This window comes from Tursiops truncatus, chromosome 3 (genome assembly GCF_011762595.2).
Source record: "Tursiops truncatus isolate mTurTru1 chromosome 3, mTurTru1.mat.Y, whole genome shotgun sequence".
NCBI classification, from domain to species: domain Eukaryota; kingdom Metazoa; phylum Chordata; class Mammalia; order Artiodactyla; family Delphinidae; genus Tursiops; species Tursiops truncatus.
In genome coordinates, this window is record NC_047036.1 from 73,829,293 (window position 1) to 73,846,744 (window position 17,452).

Below are 17,452 nucleotides of genomic sequence, written 5' to 3' on the forward strand. Positions count from 1 at the left end.
TACTGTTGATTCCTTTTAATGTATTTTTTATTTCAGTTATTGCATTCTTAATCTCTGTTTGCTTTTTCTGTATATCTTCTAACTCATTTTTCTACTTTAAAGTGAAACCAAACAATTTATTTGTGCTAAATGAACAGAAATAATGCATTCAAGATATACTTCTCTGTACACTGCACTCGATTTTACTGGGCAAAATAAGCAGTCCTCAGTGATATTGTGCTCAGCAATAAAGTCCTCAGCAATAAAGTATTTTGTGGCCGTTATGCTAAGATATTCCTATAATGTTTATTTCAAATAGTATTTTCTAATAGTATTTTGTACCTTTAAAATATTTGTTTGAACTCTGTTTTAGGGAAACACAAGTAAAGAATGGAAAGGGGAAATAGCTGTTTTTGTTACAATCACACTGTCCTCTGCGGCAGAAATCACACAGCACCTTCTAATCAGTCATAACAACCACTGGTGGGTAGGACAACAGTTATCGACTCACGTGAGAGGGGTCCAGTTTGAGGAGGCTAACATCAAGGATAAAGAAAAAATCACACCTGGATATATAATAATTATCAATCCCATGCATGTGGAAAAGATATAGCCATGTGATCCAGTACTTTAGGTGATCTGTTTTACAAGAGACATGGATGTTGGGATATACTGAAAATAACCCATACAAAGTGTATCTGTAGAAAGCTCTATTGAGCATTGTCTTTGGTACTGATCCATCTAACTTCCCATTTTATACTGAGTGCTAGATTTTCAAAGTTCTGAATTGTAGTGCTGAATTATTGGTATGCTTGGTAAACACCATTATAATGGGAGGGGAGGGGTAATAACAGCTCAGTAATTTTCTGCAAATTCATGGAAAAAAATAAAAAGATATCCCTTTTTATTTTCCAACCTAAAAGCCAGGAAAACGAAGCTCTGGGGCCAGGCGAAAATTGCACACTGCTGCTGAACTACCAAACAGTCGAACAGCCAACGTCCCAGCCAGGGAATGTGCACACATGTAGATTCAAGTAAAACACCGAAGGAAAAAGTCATCCGTGTAGAGTTGTAGATCCACAACACTGGCTGCGTTTCCGACACACATTTGCAACATAATGAATAGTGAAGCCTAGATAACCTCAGTGCAAATAAGTCACATTCATATTCCAGGGAAGGAAGCCTTTGGCGTTGAGTCGACAGCTCGGCTCCACTGTACAAGAACGTGTGCCGACATGAGGTTCGGACTAAGCACATGCATTAAGGCTGGGAGGAGGGGTGAACCGACTGTTGCGAGGGGGCAGGCTGCAAGGTGCCTGCTGAGGGGACTGCGGGCTGCATGGGTGGTGGAGATGGAGGTGGCAGTGGCTGGACAGGGGTCTGTGTGTTGTGAGATGGAGGTAGCGTGGGCCATTTGAATTGATCAGGACTTGCTTCTCTGCGGTGAAGGCCTTGTGATACCGTGGAATGCTCCCATATGCTGCACATGAAGACCTGGGGAATTGTAATAAGACATTCCAGCTCTAGTCAGTGAAGTTGGTGGCATGAAACCAAGTGTGTTACTTGCATACGAGAGACTGGGTGATATCGGCCGGCTTGAACTGGGAGAAGGTGTGTAAGGGATCGGGCTGCACACAATGTGAGGTCTTAATCCTTGTGCAGACAGCTCCTTAAAATACCTTTCAGCATCCATCTCTAAGCTGGACTCACTCTCTGAGAGCTGTCGACAGAGGGCCTCTCTCCTCTCCATCTCCCTCTGCAGCTTCCTCTCAGGTCCTCTTCCCTCATGTGAAGTTCCTCCTCCAAATACTGCACCATTATCTCGGAATGCTGTAACTGGGCAGCACTCAGTTGCTTCTTCAGCTTCTCCAGTTCATCCTTTAAAGACCTGATGTGTCGCATCACGTTTTCTGGAGGGTCGATCTACACGGAGATGTCTCTAGGCAATGGGGGAGCAGTCACCGGCTGGTCTAATTTCTCCTTCAGGATTCGCTTTTCAGCTTCAAGTTCCATCCTTGTCCAGAAACGATTCACTCGTGCTTCTTGTTCTTGTTCCAAAGTACTTTCGAGGTCAATCTTCTCTCGTCTCAACTGTTCTAATGTAAGCTGCTTAGAAATGGTATCGTTCTCCAGTTTTTTAGTTTTCTTCATCAGTTTGCTGACCTGGAATTCCTGCTCCATATGCTGTTCTAGTTTGGCTTTCTCATGCTGCAACTGCATCAATTTTCTGGAGAGCTCATTAGTGAGGAACTCTTCTTCCTTCTCGTAATTTATAGCAAGGGTTTCTTTCTCCTTCTGCAAAGGCTGAATTTTCTTGAATAATGTGTTACTGATGAATTCTTCTTTCCATTCAGCCTGGGCTTGGATGGTCACACTGGCTTTGCGCAAGCCGCGCTTCTCCTCCTGCAGTGCCTTGCACTTGAGTTTGTAGGTCTCCAGCTGGACCTTGAGCACCTTGTTCTGCTGTAGCGAGGCCAGGTGCTTGATGAGTTCCTGCAGGCTGAAGGGTGAGATGACAATGCCCCCTGCTCCAGCCACTTCCCACCACTGCCGCCTCTCCTGCCGCTGCCGCCCGAGGTCAATGACTATATCTTCTCTTTGTTAATCTTCTCACTGTGTTCATCCATTCTTCTCCTGAGTACTTTGATTATCTTTATGATTTTTATTTTAAACTCTTTAGCAGGTAAATTGCCTATCCCTATTTCACTTCATTCTTCTTCTGGGGTTTTGGTCCCCTGAAGAAGGGGACCCCTGTCCCCTCATTTTACCTAATGTCCCCTCATTTTACCTAATTTGCTATTTTTATTTCTATGTATTTTGTGGGCTCCTTATGTTTCCCGATCCTGAAGAAGTGGCTTTTTGAAGCAGATGCCCTATGTATCCCAGCAGCGCACTACCCTCTGCTCATTTGAACTATATGTCCTACCTGGCTACAGGGCCCTGTGGGTCCCAGACTGGTGTTTTGGTCTGCTTGTGGGTGGGACCAGGACCCAGGATTTCCTGGGGCTGGTGCCTACCCACTGGTGGGTAAGGCTGGTCCCGGAGCTACTGCCAGCCCACTGGTAGGCAAAGCTGGGTCCCAGGGTTTCTGGATGCAGGGCCCTGGGGGTCCCAGAATTGGTGTTTTGGCCTGTTTGTGGGCTCATGGGGTCCTGGGGACAGTGCGTACACACTGGTGGGTGAGACCTACTGGTGGGCTGAGTCAGGTCCCCGATCTCTGGCTGCAGGGCCCTGGAAATCCCGTGGCTAGAGCTGGTGTATGGAGCCAGGTCCTGGACCCTCTGCTGGACAGGGCCAGGTCCTGGGGTGGCTGTGCACTCAGGGGGTTTCAGGGCAACAGGCCTGCTGGTGGGTGGAGTTGTGTCTCGGCCAGAGGCATTCCAGTACTTGTACTGACAACCTGTTGAGTTGGTCTGAGTCCTGGTACAAATAAGCTACAGGGAGGATTCCAGAATAGTGCTTGCCAGCATCAGTGTCCATGTGCTAGAAGGAGCTCCTCAAAACAGCTGATGCTAATGTCTATGTTCCCAGGACAAGCCCCAGCTGCCTTCTGCCCCTCCACGAGGCTCTTCAAGATCAGAAGGTGTGTCTTACCCAGGTTCCTTTCAAATTACTCCTTCTTCCCTGGGTCCCAGAGCATGTGAAGTTTTGCGTGTGCTCTTTAGGAGTGGAGTCTCTATTTCCCACAGTCCTCTGGCTCTTTTGAAAGTAAACCCAACTGGCCTTCAGAGCCAGTCATTCTTGGGGCTTATCTTCCATGTGCAGGACTCCCAGGCTGGGAAAGCCACATGCGGGGCTCCAACCACTTGCTCATTGAGGAGAACCTCTGCAATTGTAATTATCCTCCTGTGTGTGGGTTGCCCCTCCTACCTATCTTGTTGTGCTTCCTTCTTTACATCTTTAGTTATAGATCTTTTCTGCTAGTGCTCTGGTTTGTCACATAAATAATTTCTCTGTAAATAGTTGCAATTTTGCTGTCCTCATGGGAGGAGGTGAGCTTAGGGTCTTCATACTCTGCCATCTTGGCCACTCCATCTTACCTTTATGAACTATTTTTCTGTAGCATGCAATGCTGTTTGATAGCATTTCACCCACAGTGGAACTTCTTTCAAAATTGGAATCAATCCTTTCAAACCCTGCTGTTGATTTATCAAGTAAGTTTATGTAATGTCCTGAATCTTTTGTTGTCATTTCAAGAATCTTCACAGCATTTTTCCAGAAGTAGATTCCATCTCAAGAAACCACTTTCTTTTCTCATTCATAAGAAGCAACTCCTCCTCTGTTACACTTTGATCATGAGATTGCAGCAAATTAGTCCCATCTTCAAGTTCCACTTCTAGTTCTCTTGTTATTTCCACCATATCTTCAGTTACTTCCTCCACTGAAGTCTTAAACCCCTCAAAGTCATCCATGAGGGTTGGAATCAACTTCTTTCCAATCCCTGTTAATGTTAATATTTTGACCCTTTCCCATGAACCATGAATGTTCTTAATGGCACCTAAAATGGTGACTCCTTTCTAGAAGGCTTTCAATTTACTTTGCTTGGGTCCATCAGAGGAATCACTATTTATGGTAGCTGTAGTCTTATGAAATGTTTTTCTTAAATAATATGACTTGAGTGTCAAAATTACTCCTTGATCCATGGGCTGAAGAATAGATGATATGTTAGCAGGCATGAAAACAATGTGAACTTTGTTGGACAGCTCTATCAGAGCTCTTGGGTGACTAGGTGCCTTGTCAGTAAGTAGTAATATTTTGAAAGGAATCTTTTTCTCTGAGCCTTAGGTCTCAACATTGGGCTTAAAATATTCAGTAAACCATATTGTAAACAGATGTGCTGTCATCCAGGCTTTGTTGTGCCATGTAGAGAGCACAGGTAGAGTAGATTTAGATAATTCTTAAGGGTCCTAGAATTTTCATAATAGGAAATGAGTATAATGGTATATTGGCTTCAACTTAAAGTCACCAGTTACATTAACTCCTAACAAGAGTCAGGCAGCCCTTTGAAGCTTTGAAGCCAGGCACTGACTTCTCCTTTCTAGCTATGAAAGTCCTAGATGGCACAGTCTTCCAATAGAAGGCTATTTCCTCTACATGGAAAATCTGTTATTGAGTATAATCACCTTCATTAATTATCTTAGCTAGATCTTCTGGATAATTTGCTGTAGCTCATACATTTGCTGCTTCACCTTGCACTTTTTTTATATAATAAATTTATTTATTCATTTATTATTTTTATTTTTGGCTGCTTTGGGTCTTTGTTGCTGCGCGCGGCTTTCTCTAGTTGTGTCGAGTGGGGGCTACTCTTCGTTGTGGTGTACAGCCTTCTTGCTGCAGTGGCTTCTCTTGTTGAGGAGCTTGGGCTCTAGGCATGAGGACTTTAGTAGTTGTGGCTTGTGGGCTCTAGAGTGCAGGCTCAGTAGTTGTGGTGCATGGGCTTAGTTGCTTTGCAACATGTGGGATGTTCCCGGACCAGGGCTCAAACCCATGTCCCTTGCATTGGCAGGCGGATTCTTAACCACTGCATCACCAGGGAAGCCCCTCACTTTGCACTTTTATGGAGAGAGCTTCTTTTCTTCAACCTCATGAACCAATCTCTGCTATCTTCAAACTTTTCTTCTACAGCTTCCTCACCTCTTGCAACCTTCATAGAATTGATGAGAGTTAGAGTCTTGCTCTGGATTAGGCTTTGGCTTAAGGGATTGCTGTGGTTAGTTTGATCTTCTCTCCTGACCACTGCAACTTTCTCCATATCAGCAATGAGGCTGTTTCACTTTCTTATTATTCTTGTGTTCACTGGAGTAGGACTTTTAACTTCCTTCAGGTACTTTTCCTTTGCAGTCACAACTTGGCTAACTGTTTGGCACAAGAGACCTAGCTTTTGGTCTGTCTTAGCTTTCAACATGCCTTCCTCACTGAGCCTAATCATTTCTAGCTTTTGATTTAAAGGGAAAGATATGCAACTCTTCCTTTCATTTGAACATTTAGAGGTCTTTGTAGGGTTATTAACTGGCTTAATTTCAATATTGTTTTGTCTCAGGGAATAGGGAGGCCCAAGGAAAGGAAGAGAGATGGGAACAGCAGGTTGGTGGAGCAGTCAGAACACACACAACACATATCAATTAAGTTTGCTATCATACATGGGCGCAGTTCATGCAATCCCAAAACAATTATAATAGTAACATCAAAAGTCACTGATCACAGGTCACCATAAAAAATATAATAATAATGGAAATTTTGACATTTTGTGAGAATTACAAAAATGTGATGCAGAAATATAAAGTGAGCAAATACTGTTAGAAAAATGACACAGATATACTTTCACAATGTGGAATTGCCACAAACCTTCCATTTGAAAAAATTCAATATCTGCAAAGTGCATTAGAGTGAAGTCAATAAAATGAGGTATGCCTGTAGTAAGATTTAAGATCAAATATGTAAATAATTACATCAAATATAAATAGGCTAAATATTACAATTGAAAAACAAAAATTTCAGACAGTTAAAATAGAAAGTCTAGTTACATGATATTTAAAGAGATCTATCCTAAATATAAGGACAAAAACACATTGAAATAAAACTGTCAAGGAAAAAAAAAAAAGAAAAAAGAAAGAAAATGGTTGCTGACATATTAATGCCAGAAAAAGTAGATGAAAAAGGAGTATTACCAGGTTTAAAGAGTAATTTTGTAATGGCTAAAAGATCAATTCACTAGCTAGATAGAATTATGTTAAATGTATATGCACTGAATAACATAGCTAAAAATTCTAGAAAGCAAGAAGTGTCAGAACTAAAGAGTAATAAATCAATCTATAATGAAGCTGGCAGAATTTAATTCTTCACTCAATAGGTGATAGAACAAGATAAAAATTTCCAATAAGTATAAGAAGGAATGAAAAATACAGATAATAAATACATATTAGAGGGATTCAAAAAAAAACCGAAAGTTGATTTTTTTGAGTAATAAAGTGATAACCCTTGGCACAAATGTTCAAGAGAGGATGAAAGCACAATTTATCAATACCAAGAATAAAAAGAGAGAGATTATAGATTCTACAACAAATAAAAAGGGAACAAGGTAATATTGTAAAAAATAATTATGCCAATATACTTGGAAAATAACAGAAAATGGACAAATTCCTCAAAAAGCAATCTAAAAAAGTAACCAAAAAAATGACCAAAAAGTATAAAATCAGAACAGAAGAAACTGAATTGAATTATAACATTCCCACAGGTAAAGCTGTGAAAACAAAGTGCCCTTTATCAGTAAAATGTACAAATAAATTACGGAATTTGGCAGTAATAGAAGAACTATTGCTATGCACCATGTGAATGAATCTCATAAGAGTAATGTTGATTGAAAGCAACACAGGACATTCTGTGTAACTCTATTTATACACAGTTCAAAAGAAGAAAACCAGTCTGTGGTCTTAAAAGTCATAAAGGTACTTACTTTGTGGGAAGGTATAGATAGTGAGTAGGCAAGAAAGGGCTTTGCAGGATGCTGGTAATACTGTATTTCTTGATCCGTTTTTTCATTATGCTGGTGTGCTCACATCATGAAAATTCATCAATTTGTTAACTCATAATTTGGACAATTTCTGAATAAATCATGGTTCTCAACCAATGTCCCCCACCTCCAACACACACATTCCCAGAGGACATTCTACAATGCCTGGAGCTATTTGGGTTGAAACAACTTGGCAGGAGTGCTACTGGCATCTAGTGGGCAGAGGCCAGAGATGCTGGTAAATATCCTGCAATGCAGAAGACAGCCTCTCTCAACCCAAATTTCTGGTTCAAAATGTATCCATAGTGCCAAGTTTGAGAAAACCTGATATATGTGATATAATTCAATATAAAAAAGAGTTAACTATATAGACATAGACTTTACTCTGTGTGGAAGTTTAAATACATAAAAGACCAATTCCATCAACAGACACAATGTGTACAGGGTCTGCAGAAAATTAATTAATTGAAGTTAATGAAATGTGAGTGCAAATATTTATATTTGAGGAAGACTAATCATAAACCAGAATTTTAATTCCAAGTCTACTATTATATATTCATTGGTAAGGATTTTAGGAAGATTAAAGCTAAAATCACATATACTATAAGACCAAAAGTTTTAAAAAATGAGGGAAAATAAATGTGCCCTAAAGCTTACATATAGAAGGACAGAAATGAGTATTCATTATAAATCTATATTTCCTGTAAATCAAGTCAAAAAGGGAAGTGATGGGATATGTAATTTTAATTTTCTGATAAAATGAAACATGCTAATTCAGCATGAAGGGGAAAAGAAACCCCAAACACTCCTGACACAATTTTGAAGGGAATTTGTAATGTGAAGAATTTATAAAAGGACATTGAACAACATAATGTTGTACACTGACTTCAACAAGAGTTTTGAATAAGCTACAGCAATTTTTAAAATATGACTATATATTTTTAAAATCAAATATCAATTAATGTCAAGGGCATAGCATAAAATGTACATGAATGGCACCCTCTCTGTGATGGCCATAAGAATTCAGCATGGACATAGAGTACCCAAATCTTTACACCAGGAGTTCGCAAACTAAGCAAACTAAACTAAACCCTCTCCCCGCATAGACCAAATCTATAAATAAAGTTTTATTGTAATACATTCACAGCCATTCATTTACTTGTGTTCTATCCCTCTTTTCATTCTACAGTGGCATGGTGAATCATTGTGACAGAGACCATAGGTCCCAAAAGTCTAAACTATTTACTATGGGGCCCTTTAAAAAACATTGCTGATCAATACAGAGGAAAGAACTCAATACTTTGTCCATCTTTCAAGTTTCAGTAGCACTGGATAAGATTTTTGGAAGAAGCAGTATAGCAGATAGTTTGAATTCTCTATTAAGCCTTGGAGTAGGGGTATTTTCTGTTATTGGTTAGAGGGGAGCATAATTACAACTTATTATTAAAATTGGATAGGCTTGCATGTATTCTTTCCTAAGCAGATAATCTATCAATCTTAATATAAGAAATGTAGTCTCATTTATCTTTTAATACAGCAAAAAATCCATGACTAAGTACTTGGATAAAACTCATCTTAAATTTCCCTATTTTTAAAATAAGAAATTTGGACTAAATCAGTTCTAGGGTAGGCAGAATTCTAAAGATATCTCTTCCAGACTTCCATCGCTTGGTTATTCAAACAAACACTAATCTAGGTACTACTGCTATGAAGGTACTTTTCATCTGAACTTAAAATAGAGAGATGATCCTGCTTTCACATGGGTTCAATGTAATCACATGTGCCCTTAAATGTAGAAAAGGAGAACAGAAAAGTCCTTCAGTGAAGTGTAGTGGAGGAGGAAAACAAAGATGAAATAGGAAAGGTCAGAGAGATAGAAACATAAGAAGGATTCCACCCACCATGCCTAGCTTTGAAGAAGGAGGAAGAAGTCAAGAAATACATGATTATTCTTATTAATTAACTCCTGGATCTATCTCTATAAGCCTTTTTAAAAATCGTTTGGCTATAAGTTCTTTGATTGTTTCTTTGTATGAAAGCAATGTTATAATGATTTTTAGAGAGATAGAGGAATAATTTTCTTTCCCTTGAATGTTTGACAGATCACTTTATTATTGTTATTATTATAATTATTGTTATTATTATTATTAGGCCAGAAAAGTTTATTTCAGTTTGACAGCTAATTGGTAATATAATAGGAATTTTTAGGATTGCCATCACATTGTAGAAAAACTTTATCAACATTCTTTTGTATATGAGTTGTATGATTTAGCATGTTTTTCTAGAGACTACTTTTTCCCTACATGCAAGACTTTTTTTTTTTTTTTTGTCTTCTACTACCCACGTATTTTTGATGCTGGGTGCCTAGAACTTGTTCATATTATCATATGACCTCTGGCCCTTATGCCTTTGGGTCATGATATTTGGAACAATTAGTAATAGCTTAGCTCTACACAGAAGTGATTGCAAACCACTTAAATAAGCCCATTAAATCAAAAATAAATGTGTCTACAACTCAACATTTTCCTAGAAAAATATCCCACATGCTTATCCTTAAATACCAACTATTATAGAAGGAAAATCAGAGTGAAAAGAGACAGCAGTCTTAACTGATTACAGTTAAATTGTCCTACCTAATTTTACAAAATAGTGTGACCAAGTGACCATTTTATAGTGTTCCTCCGATGGCCTTGGAAGGGTAAATGAGAATGAGGGTCCTTGAAGCTGAAATAAGCATCATTTGCTTTATAGTAAAATCACTTTTGACAACATTAGATTATAATATAGTCATCTTTCTTTCAAAGATTTATGGTCAGTTGATATTTATGATGAGCTGTCCTAGTGTGGTGAAAAATTTCAGCAAAACCATTCTTTTGCCTAGTGTTGGTGAAATGACTAATTGAGATTATTAGCACAGTCTGTGAACATATTATCTTTATTTAGTGCTCTTAATAAATGAGTTAATTGGTCAAGAATAGTATATTTTAGTGGTGAGAGAAATTTTATTAAAGGCATAAGATTCAGAATGTCAAAATACCTAACTGCTTTTTTATTTACTGTAGTTAACCTATTATATCACTTCCTCTTCCTAATATCTAAAGGTATAACAAATCCAACTTTTGGTAAGCTTTTATATAAATATTTTCCTTACTCCTAAACGAGAAGATAAGTTCCTTTGTTTAGACAGAAAACAACAAACACACACGCTAGTCCGTGTTAACTATATAAACAGACATTAGAAGAATTTTTTCTTAGGAATTCTAGAAACTATGTTAGATTTGACAGTAATGTGGTCAAGCGGACCAGAGCAGACTGTATAACTTCAACACTCTAGCTTCATTTTTCAGTAAAAAAAAAAGTTCCCTCTAATGTCAGCATGCATACAGAAGAAATAACAAAAGTCACTCATGGGTTTGAGAATATGGTGCCTGAAGCCCTGTGAATCCAGTAAATTTTCCCTTGGGATGATTCACATCTAAAAGTGAGAGCTTCTACATTCCTGTGAAAAGTGGATTTTGGTTTGTTTTTTGTTTAAACTGAGGCAAATAAAAAAAAACTTGAATTTTTTTTGTCAAGTTTTCATGTTAAAAATGTATTTCACACCCCAGGAATGTAATGTTTCTTTTCAGTACACCTTGTATGTGTTTTAAAAGATGTAGATATACTCTATCAAAAAAGAAGGAAGAGAAGGAGAAGAAGAATGAGGAAAAATGAAAAACATGGCCCTCTCATTTTTAACTAATTGAATAAACCAAGGTCCTATTGAATAGACGCTATAGGAGGAAATGTATATATACTGCATCCCAAATTTAGAGAATTTTCTCCCAAAGAATGATCAAGCAAACATAAAGAATAGCGTGAGACAGTATTTTGAAAACAGAAGCACTTGAGAAATATTTTCCATTTTTAAAATAGGATAACTATTTGCCAAATGTTTAAGTTGGGTGACTGCTACAATATTTAAATTTTTGTATGAAATTAGCAGTCTTTTGGCAAAAAAAATTACACGAGACAACTGCCAGATTAAAATACATACACTCAATCTGTCCTTTAACACACCACTCATCCTCTCCTACTGTTTTTTCCCCTTTTCTTTCTTATTCCTTTAATCAGAAGTATCTTTTTCTTGTAATCAAAAATGGAAATAAATCCTGAATGTGTGAAGACTGAACAAAATTATTAATCACAGACAATTCTGAGTTTATTAAAAGCATTCTCCTATAATATTTTTAATCCAGAAGAATATATTTCTTGTTTATGGAGAATCCAAAATAGCTGAGTAAGAGCATATGTTCATGCATCATCTTTTAAATGTCCACATAACAACTGTTCATTTGCTGATATTCTAATTAGTTATAACATTGGTTATAAGATCACTGGAAGAAGTAATTTTCATAAATTAAATCTGGTCCTTTCTGACAGCAAATGTAGGAGGCTTTGAACAAGTTGACCTTTTCTATCTCAGTCTTTTCCTGAGAAGCAGGATACCCATTCTTATATGTATACAACTAGTTCCTCTGTCAGCCAGTCTTTTAAATGAAAATGGTGTTTCATGAAAAAAGTATCTACTACTACAGCTCATATCTCAATCATACAAGGGCTTTTCTTCAAAACAAGTATTGTACTTTGAATGCAGCAAAGTGCTTTACATACTTCCCATTTTCTCAAATGGGATATAAAAAGATCTGTAGTCAAGGGTTTAGATGTAACAAAATTATTTTTAGTGCTTAATCAGGGACATTCTTAAGGAAAAGTCACTTCTGTATCTGTCAGCATGCAATGATGAAAAAATCAATTCTAGTATAGTTGTTGCTACTGCCTTGATTTACACTGAATTACCAGTAGTTTTACCCACCATCCCATTTGTACTATCAGTTCAAGTGTCAACACACTTGACAGGATAAACCATAATATTCAAAAAGGTTATTTGACACTTCAACTATTTACCTCCTTTTATGTTTATTAAACATTTACATAAAAAATCATATTCTCTGATTAGTTGGTGTTGGTAGCAGAGTCCAGCCACATCTGGATTTTTTATCCATTTGTAGGTACTGTTCTCCAAGTGAGATATTAAATAGTCTTCATGTTTGATGATGAATCTTTAATTCAATGAGTTACCGGATCATTGGAAAGTGGCACTGCTGTGATTTCTTTTACTGACTTCATCTAGTTATGTCAATTGTTCAAGGTTCTTTTTAGTCTTTTAGCTGTTGTATAATTTTCTCCAGCAAACAAAATTTAATAGCTTACTCTATAATATACTTCTGTAGTTCATTTCTAATTACTGTATACTGAGTTTATCATACCTATCTTTAAAATATTATATTTTTTTCTTTAAATTATGAATGGTTGATCTCAATATTACATCACATAACTGACACCATGACACTATTCAAACATGTTCTGTTGCATGAGACACAATAAAGTATTGACATCTATAATCCCCAAAGAAGTACAACCTTCATCATATTTTTATTTCTTATGTATAGTTTTGCCAGTTTCTTTTGAATCATTTCCCCTCTCTCATGAGTTAGATAATTCTCTGGCATTTAAGTTTCATCTCTTTTAGCATCTTTAGAGGTAGTCAGTGCAGCTGTGTGTTGATAAAGTGAGTCTTCCAACTCTCTTGTGTTAAGTAAATAATGCATTGTTAAATATGTTAAAAAATTATTTAAAATATTTCAAATTTCCAAAATAAAAGTTTTAGATAACTAAAAATTCAGAAAAAATTTAGGAAAAGTTTTTGATATTACAGCAAAACTACAAAGTGCCCTTATATACTAAATTGGATATGGTTTCTGTTACCTGCAATAAAATAATCTGGACTAATACAGTAATTCATTTTATCTATCTCCCATGGCAAACACCTCAGTAGAATTATAAGGCAAGTTTAGTAGAAGATAATTTCCTTTTGACAGTCATAAGTTTAATGAATACACTTTTTCCCCCTTTCAATACCATTTTTGAAATCCCTGAACATGAAGTATGATGCTAAATTTCAGGCTATTACATCAGGTGTGGAGTGGAGAACTATACAAGGGATATGTCTACTTCAGCTAAAATTGTTTCACTAAATTCTGTAGGGAAAATATGTTAAACGTAAGGTATATATATTTGTCCAAGAATAAATTATTTTTTCCTCCTTAGAGATAAATATCCCAAATACTAGGGTCCTAAATCCTATATGTTAGTCATAGAAGACAAATTTTTATGATTTTTTTTGACACATTTGTACTGCTAGACTTCACTAAACATTTGAAGCATACGTTACCCTGACAGCAAAGAAATGAAAATTATGCACTATATATATTTTTTAGTGGCATCTTTGTAGACCTTGCCAGTATCTGAACTGTTAGAACATGGATGAATGTCAATTTTGTGCAGAAATTCTCAAGCAGGTTTGTAATAGTGCTAAATATATTTGGTCATAAATTTTGCTATGCAGAAAAAGCAAACTTTCTCCAAACATGAAATTTTATAAACATCCATTAATTGTTCAATATAACACAGCTTTTGAATTCTAGACATTTTGTTAATACTGATGGGGCTTTTCAGTGGCTTTCCTCTTAAGAAAATATAATATACCCCTTATTTTAACACAATTTCAGCATGTAGTTTCAGTAGTGACCTCTTTGTCAGACTACTTAAGAAAGCAAAGTATTAAAATAACACTATGGGATTTTAGAATATTTAGAATATTTTAAAAGGAATGTGTTCATTAGTAAGTGAGAATTTTAATAAATATTGAAAATACCTTCACAGTTTTATTATTTTATTTCATTCTGTTGTTGACACTGCTCTCAGTTCTTTGTCTTTGACACTGAAATCACACTAATGGATAGTTCACAGGTTTGAAATAAATTGGACAGACCAATTTTTTAAGATGATTTGCAAAATTTTTATAATTTAGTATTGACATTCAACTTTTAACTTTAATAAATGAACTAATATTCATTATTAAAGCAAAATAGGAATACTCAAAAGGAAAACTCACCCCACAAATATGGAATTATGATGAGCATATTTTTACCTACCTACCTACAAATACATACATTCATACACAATTGTAAAAATAAAATAATTCTGTGACAGAAAGTCTAAAATGAGTGAGGCACAAATAGGATAGAATTTAGTTTTTATTCATGAGAATGAAGTACAGTAGGGCCTGACTCCACAAGGAGTTCAGCACAGAGGACCTTCCAGCTTATGGTTTAACCAACCTTAGGGTGTGGTTTTTTGTCCTCATGGTCCAAAACAACTGGAGCTATTATATCAGCATTCCAGGAAGTAGAATAGACTCACTGCCCACTAAAAATATAATGTGATTTGTAAGTTTAAGTTATTATCCTCTTCCTTTTTTTGAATGGGTGGAGATATTTGGCTGGTCTTTTTTTTCTAATTTCTTAAATTGAACAAAGTCATGTTTTCAGTCTCCATTAAAAAAAAGACAGAGAATTTAAGGTCACAAGGTTTCCTTTGAGTATAGCTTTACTATAATTCATAAGTTTTAGATGAATTCTTTACTACAATCGTTTCCAGAAAATATATTACTTTAATTGAAATTTTCTCATTGATGTAGGAATCATCTTAGAAAAATGTTTCATAATTTTCAAATGGTTGAAAAATTTAAGGGTCATTTTTTCTTGTTGACTTCTAGTTTTATTGGCCTATGATCAGCCTATGTTGCTTGTAAAATCTCTACTTTTCAGAATTCATTAAAGTTTCCACTGTGCCCCCCAAAATATGTAAATATCTACATGTATATAAATATATATATAATATTAAATTTTCAATAGCTTGCACTAAAAAAGTAACAAGGAAAATTAATTTTTCATAAGACAATTTCAACATGTAATCTGTACAAAAGTTATTTAAAAATTTTTACTTTCTTTTTTTCATATAATGTCTTGGAAATTTTGTATGTATTTTATACTTAGAGCATATCACAGTTTAAACTAGCCCCATACCAAATGAATTCAGTAAGGTTGTAGGTTACAAGATTAACATACAGATACCAGTTGCATTTCTTTACACTAACAATGAAATATCAGAGAGGGACTGTAAACAATCCTTTTAAAATTGCATCAAAAAAAAAATACTTAGAAATAAACCTCACCAAGGAGGTGAAAGATTTACATGCTGAGAACTACAAAACATTAATAAAGGAAATTAAAGATGATTCAAAGAAATGGAAAGATATCCCATGCTATTGGGTTGGGAGAATTAATATTATTAAAGTGGCAATAATGCCCAAAACAACCTACAGATTTAACACAATTCCTATCAAATTACCCATGACATTTTTCACAGAACTAAAACAAATAATCCTAAAATTTATATGGAACCATAAAAGATCTAGAATTGCAAAAGCAATCCTCAGGAAAATGAACAAAGCAGGAGGCATAACCCTCCCAGATGTCAGACAATACTATAAAGCTACAGTAATCAAAACAGTGTGGTATTGGCACAAAAGCAGACATATGGATCAATGGAACAGAATAGAGAATCCAGAAAAAAAAACACACCCACACACCTATGGTCCATCTTCAACAAAGGAGGCAAGAATACAAAATGGGGAAAAGACAGTCTCTTCAGCAAGTGGTGCTGGAAAAGTTGGAAAGCCACACATAAACCAATGAAGTTAGAACACACCCTCACACCATGCACAAAAATAAACTCAAAATGGCTTAAAGACTTAAACATAAGATATGACACCATAAAACTCCTAGAAGAAATCACAGGCAAAACATTCTGTAACATAAATCGGACCAATGTTTTCTTAGGTTAGTCTCCCAAGGCAATAGAAATAAAGACAAACAAACAAACCAAAAAACACAAACAAATGGGACCTAATTAAATTTACAAGCTTTTGCACAGCAAAGGAAACCATAAACAACATGAAAAGACAACCTACCATTGGGAGAAAATATTTGCAAACAATGTGACCAACAAGGGCTTAATGTCCAAAATACTCAAACAGTTCATACAACTCAACAACAACAAAACAAACAACCCGATCAAAAAATGGGCAGAAGACCTAAAGAGACATTCCTCCAAAGAAGACATACAGATGGCCAATAGGCACATGAAAAGATGCTCAACGTCACTAATTATTAGAGAAATGCAAATCAATACTACAATGAGGTACCACCTCATACAGTCAGAATGGCCATTATTAAAATGTCTACAAATAACAAATGCAGGAGAGGGTATGGAGAAAAGGGAACTCTCTTACACTGTTGGTGGGAATGTAAATTTGTGCAGCCACTATGGAAAACAGTATGGAGGTTCCTCAAAAAACTAAAAATAGAACTACCATATGATCCAGCAATCCCACTCTTGGGTATATATCCAGACAAAACTATAACTGGAAAAGATACATTCACCCCTATGTTCATAGCAGCACTATTTACAATAGCCAAGACATGGAAACAACCTAAATGTCCATTGACAGATGAATGGATAAAGAAGATGTGGTACATATATAAAATGGAATGTAATTCAGCCATAAAAAAAGAATGAAATAATGCCATTTGCAGCAACATGGATGGACCTAGAGATTATCATACTAAGCAACTTAAGTCAGAAAGAGAAAGACAAATACCATATGATACCACTTATATGTGGAATCTAAAATATGGTACAAATCAACATATCTACAAATGAAAAAAGACTCACAGAGAACAGACTTGTGGTTGTCAAGGGGGAGAGGGGTGGGGGGGGAAGGAATGAGAGTTTGGGATTAGCAGAGGCAAAGTATTCTACATAGCAGCAGCCCCCAACCTTTTTGGCACCAAGGACTGGTTTTGTGGAAGACAATTTTTCCACGGATTGGGAGGGGGGAGGGGGATGGTTCAGGAAGTAATGTGAGCAATGGGGAGCAATGGGGAGCGGCAGATGAAGCTTTGCTCGCTCGCCTGCTGCTCACCTCCTTCTGTGCATCCTGGTTCCTAACAGGCT

General features: G+C 36.4%; 1 pseudogene; it reads right to left on the bottom strand.

Annotated features, from left to right (window-relative positions):
- Positions 1 to 1,239: 1,239 nt before the first annotated feature.
- LOC101339580 (coiled-coil domain-containing protein 6 pseudogene) lies at positions 1,240 to 5,731 on the bottom strand (annotated as a pseudogene).
- Between the last annotated feature and the right edge of the window lie 11,721 nt (positions 5,732 to 17,452).